The sequence below is a fragment of the Nannobrachium achirus genome, assembly GCF_963921795.1.
Source record: "Nannobrachium achirus genome assembly, contig: SCAFFOLD_277, whole genome shotgun sequence".
Lineage (NCBI taxonomy): Eukaryota > Metazoa > Chordata > Actinopteri > Myctophiformes > Myctophidae > Nannobrachium > Nannobrachium achirus.
This window is the reverse complement of record NW_027664818.1, coordinates 76,264-82,389: the sequence shown is the minus strand read 5'-3', so window position 1 is coordinate 82,389 and position 6,126 is coordinate 76,264.

Sequence of the window (6,126 nt, the reverse complement as noted above, 5' to 3'; positions counted from 1 at the left end):
TTCATTTCCGTCTCTTGACTTGTTTTGTTAGACCCCGCCTGTTGGATCCTACGGTATTATCATCTCTGTCAGGTGGAAAGCTTGTATGTCCAAAACTGTGACTTTTTAAGGAATAGAAAAATAAAAGAAAGAACCTGTGTTCCATATTTGATCCAATGTAGTTATTATTTAGTCACAAGTTGCTGTTAATCATTTTCATTGGTTAAACATGTATCTTGTAAATCAAGCAGTGAGCTTTTTCACTACTTTAGAAATACGAAGATACAAGGTTTCTGCCCGACAGCAACAATAATGTGTCGTTTAATCATTGAGTCCACAGAAGTTCACACAGGACTGTTTGCGTTGCTATGGGATACATACTGTAGGACCTTGTGTAATCTTGTTATCCTTAATGTCTATCTGACTGTACCTCTATGCTCTTAAGATTACAGCCTAATAAAGTATTGTGTTAACCAGGCCTGGAATTTCATCATTTTATAGGGTTAAAGGCCACTTGTCAAGTTTTTTATTTGCTGTAAATTAAGGTTTTTTTGGGACTGTCTTTTTTTTCATGAACAATCATCAGATGGTTGAGGAGGAACAACAGTGTTTTCCATTTATTACATTCATCATCAATAGTAATATAAAAGTCAACATGGTCACATTGTGGGTTACAGTATAGCTATGTACAGTAAAGCCTCCATTTTGGTCCATGTAAACAATCTACAGCATATCCTCAGTCACTCTGCATGTTTCACACATACATATTTTATACACATTCTTCAAAACAAAATCACATTTTTAATTAAGACTATAGGGCTACATTTTGGCGGCCATTTGTGGTGCCACACATAGAAAATCCATTCATTCTTTCAGAAAATATTGATATAAATTATTTTAAGCCTGGAATCAAAGCTATCCAGGATCTTGGTGAAAAAATATGAGTCTGTGTCCAATATTTAATTACATTATATACTATTTTTTGCGGTTGTGGAATGGTTTTGGTTCCAGGCTTTAAAATAATTTATATGAATACTTTCTTAAGGAGCTTTGCTTTCATTCCTGCTTAGGTCCAACAAAAAATAAGAGCAGCATCTTACTGACGGAACAGAGAAAAGGAGGAAATGAAATGGGACAAACCTTCACTACAAGCAGGATTTACAAACCGTTTCTGCTCATACATGAGCTGGACATCCATGCCATTGAGCTAATAGAGCCTGTTTGATATCAGGGGATACACTGAAGTAGGGATGGGACCATATGAACATTTGATATCACGATTATTGTGACCAAAGAAATCACAATTTACGATATTATCACGATAATCAAAATATCCCCAACATCCATTATCCTAGGGCGGGACATTTGCCAAAAAACAGCAGATCTACAAGCTCACCGTTGTGAGCTTGTAGATCGGCAATTTTTTGCCAGTGAAAAAAAAGACTGTATCAAGTACGTATATTATTAGTACGTTTTACCAATAGAGGGTTTAAATGGTACCGGATATGCAGCTCGGCAAATAAAAGGTGAATTGATCCCAGTGCATGACGGAGGATAGATTTCGCCATACATTAAATCTCCACGATACGATTATCGTGAGTGTTTTTTTATCACGATAAACGATAATATCGCTTATCGTCCCATCCCTACATTGAATCCGTGTCAGATCCTGTGTCTAGAGGTGAGACATGTCCTTTGACACGACACCCTCCCCCACCCAGTCCCTCTCTCATGGTGCCAGCGTCCCCATCAGAGGCTCCATGGCGGCCAGGAAGCAGGCCTCAAACTCCTGGTCAGAGAAGCGGGCGACGGACTGGCGCGCACTGCGTCTGATCTGCGCGCTGTGGGCGGGCGGCAGCGCCAGGATGCGCTCCAAGAAGACTCAAGGACACCCAAAATGACATGTATTTGGCCACGGACCGAGCCTGATTTCAGATTCTGCGCTGGAGCTCGAGTCTGACATTGTCCCATTGTCATTGACAAGAGATTTCAAAGGGGAGGGGATTTAAAATGTGAAATTCCCAATCACAAGAGATCTGGTGGGAGGGGTTGTGTTTGACTTGTGTACACAAAACATTCCCCCCCTCCCCCTCCCCTCTATGACAGGCATCAAACAGGTCGTTGTCTTTGATGTTGCAGTGATTGGAACGTGTTACTTGTTACTGTAAATAACAGAGACCGGAGAAGAGAGGCGTTAGTTTAAGAGGCTAAAAGTTACCAGAGGCTAAAAGTTACCCCCCCCCCCCCAAGAATATGAATTCGTACCCTCGCCAAAAAAATGTCATTCCCTAAAACTATGACTTCATACCCTAAAATTTGACTTCATACCCACCCCCAAATAATAGTCATATCCTATAAAAATGATTTCATACCCTTCCCAAAAAATGTCATCACCCGAAAAAAGGTAAATTATTGTGGTGTTAGGATATATTTGTATGGTGTGTGAGTTACTTTGTTTATTTGTGTTTTGTTCACTGCACACACCTGACAAAAGACCATTGATATTAAATATCGATGATGATAGTTTAATCAAATTAAGAAATTGACTTTGTTATGGTCCGACAAAAAATACATTTTGTCAGGAGATATAGTCGGCTCTTGGGTGTTTTCATATTGTCTAATGTGGACCCCTTTGAAAAAGGTTTGGACCCCCCTGATTTAGGAGGTCTAAATCGTCCGTGAATCTTAATGGGAGGAGAACAGCCCTGTGTGAGTGATTCAGATTGCAACTATAAAGTACGCCTGTGTTGAAAAAAGTTATAACTCACATTCATTTATAATCAGTGACCTGCTGCCATTTGCTATACAGCATTTACCCTAGAACACTCACAGCCATGGTACTTTGTTTCAGTAAAATAGTCTGATAACAACAAAATGATGCTCAATTTGGGGCAGAGGTTCTTCCTTGACCTACTGGGAGTGTGCATGCAGAGTTTGAGCTGCACTCGCACATGTGCACACATGCACACAGTGGCCCTCATTTATCAACGTGGTGCAGATCAAAATTTGGGTGTACACCGAAATTTAGGGAAGTCTCGACATTTATCATTTCAACTTGACTTTGACGTTGGCGTAGGGTAGGATCAAATCTCACGTCAAGTCCAGAGGTGGTGTAGGATTCATCCTACACCACTTTGTTCCATTGTAGACGTGCGGAGCAGCATTGTGTAACTATTTGACAGGCAATGGACACATGTATCCACTCGAAAATGTATATCCAACACAATAATAAATAATCCTGTGAAAATATAACATTTTATAAAAGTATATTATAGCCAGCTACATCATGGACATGCACGCCGATTTTATTTCCAATTTACAATGACAAGCAATCAAAATCTAGCAACATGGAAGCAATCTACTGTTAAGTGCTTTAACAGTCTATATTTTAAGATTGCAGACCTGGCTCAGAACAAGCACATTATAGCCTACGAACGCATGCGAGAGCATTTTCGGGACCAGCGCGGCGCCGCTGTGATCTACCGTGAGGCGTGAGCCTCCAATTTATACAGTGACGCGAGTCCTTTTAAATATGGATAAAACCCAAGCTCCAAACCTGGCTGTGCCCAGCCCCGCGCACGCACGCTGCGGATGATTTATTTGGGGGTCCACGGCCCACCTGGGAGAAGACCAGCCCGCGCAGGAACGGTACATGATCGCTAGTTCAAGCACTCAAAAGTGCATTGCGCTCGTCACCGAAATTGGGTTAAATTAATATCCAAAACGTAACCGTGGGGTCTCTCAATTTATACAGTAGATACTGTACACTATGCTGGAGTTAATGATGAAACCCGACGTGGCGAGCCTTGAGATCATGGCCATGGGGAATATGATTGCTTGTAACCAAATGAACGCGCTCTGTCTGCGCACGCACGGCACGGGTAGGCAATGGTTTAAATTAATATCCAAAAGTATTCATGGCAGTGAGTGACCAGTGACTTGTGTCATTCATGTCGGCTGCGGTGCTATAGCCTCCTTGTCAAAGATTGTACCGTTGGTTAATCCCACGTTTCCACTGTCAAAGACTGCTGTGTAAACCAAAATGCTGCTGTTCCAAGTAGCCTAGTTGCGTGTAGGTGTGTGCGTGCGTGCGTGCATGTGTGCGTGGTCTGTGTGGGACGCGGACATGGCTTTTCTTTGGTTGTTAGGTCGTATTCGGGTTGTTCTGGTCGTAAAATGGGGGCGTTTCGAGAATAATTAAGGGCGTGTTATTTAAATTTCAGCCTGCGCATTTATCAACGCTGGGATCAAATGTACGCAAGGTGTGTCTGTTTAGGAAGCATTGATAAATGCCGTGCACACGTTGCCCAACGCAAAATTTGGTGAAAAAAATAGACCATTTTTTACACTCCATTGATAAATGAGGGCCAGTGTGAAGTGAGCGGTGCTGTTCATAAGTTAATTTTCATCAAGCGTCCCGCAAAGCTTGGGTAATGTGACCCTGGGCGTACAACACACATTGAGCACTTTGTGCCAAGATGTAGGCCAGATGTAGGCCAGATGTAGGCCAGATGCAGGCCAGATGTAGGCCAGATGTAGGCCACGCTTCAGAGCCCGGACAAAGCCAGATGTTGGAGCTTAGCTCCTTCCAGGAGCACGCTTATAAACGACATCTGTCCCATCTGCACTGGGACCGCAATGCTACACCATTGATAAATAACATCATAATCAAACAATAGATTAAAACCTGGATCAGTGACATTACAATGAAGGCATTTAGCAGACACTCCAGAGCGACTTACATATAGGCCTACAGTACATAGAATGCAGAGAGATAAGTGTAGTGCCTCAGTAAACTATAGGATCACATAGAGACAGTGTAGTGCCTCAGTAAACTATAGGATCACATAGAGACAGTGTAGTGCCTCAGTAAACTATAGGATCACATACTGTAAAGGGGGTCACAAACATTTTACATTAACCACTTAATAACTTAACCAGCATCCCTATTTTAGTGCGAACATTCGCCAAAAATAGCAGATTTACAAGCTCACAACACGTCGCAGTGATTTGGTGAAGAGGGGAAAACCAATGTCAAAACCAATACAAGTAGCCAAAGGTCATGTTAAATGTCTGAAAATAAACATGAACATGAATCCAACACAACAACGATGACAGCGCTGTCAAACAAGTCTATGAAATCTTTTATCTGAAAGTTTTATCTGCACATTGAAACTATGGGATGTAAACAGCATGTAAACAATGAACCCAGTAAATAATATAATAATGGTAATAATAATATAATAATAACAATAATAAACTTTATTTGTATAGCACCTTTCATACAGTGTTTGCAGATCAAAGTGCTTCACACAACATTATGCAGATATACAATATGGTAACTCAAACATCACATGTTAATTAAAATGAGCGACAGGCAATAAAATAAGCAACAGGCAATAAAAGACAAAAAAGTGCAGTAGTAAGAAATATAATAAAATAATTATTAACGTTAATAAAAGCAGGTTAAACATTCAAATAAACAGGTAGAAAGATAAAAGTGGCATTCATTAAATTGTGACCATGGACAGGAAACATTATTTAAGGTGTTGAGGGTGCTAGTCTATGAGATGATGTGCAAAGGCAAATCTGAAAAGGTGTGTTTTTATACCATTTTTGAAGCTCTCTATAGAGTTTGCTTGTCTTAGTTCCAGGGGGAGGGTGTTCCATAGTTTTATTGCATAAAAGAAAAACGCTGCCTCTCCAATTTTCTTGTTGGTTGCTTTCTTTTGGTGATGTCGAGTAATAGTACTGTGGAGGATCTGAGTGTTCTGGCTGGAGTGTATGGTGGTAGAGAGTCTGTTATGTATGCAGGGCCTTGGCTATTGAGTGCTTTGTATATTAATAGTAAGACCTTGAAATCTATTCTATGGGAGACCGGGAGCCAATGGAGGGTATACAGGACTGGTGTGATGTGTTCTCTTTTCTTGGTTTTGGTTAATAATCTAGCAGCTGAGTTTTGGATAAGTTGTAGTCTATCTATGGCATGTTTTGGGAGTCCTGTGAATAAAGCGTTACAATAATCTAGGCGGCTGGTGATGAAGGCATGGATGATTTGTTCTGCATCTTGTTGTGATAGGAATGGTCGTACTTTTGCTATATTTCTGAGATGAAAGAATGAAATTTTGGTTACTTTGTTGATATGTG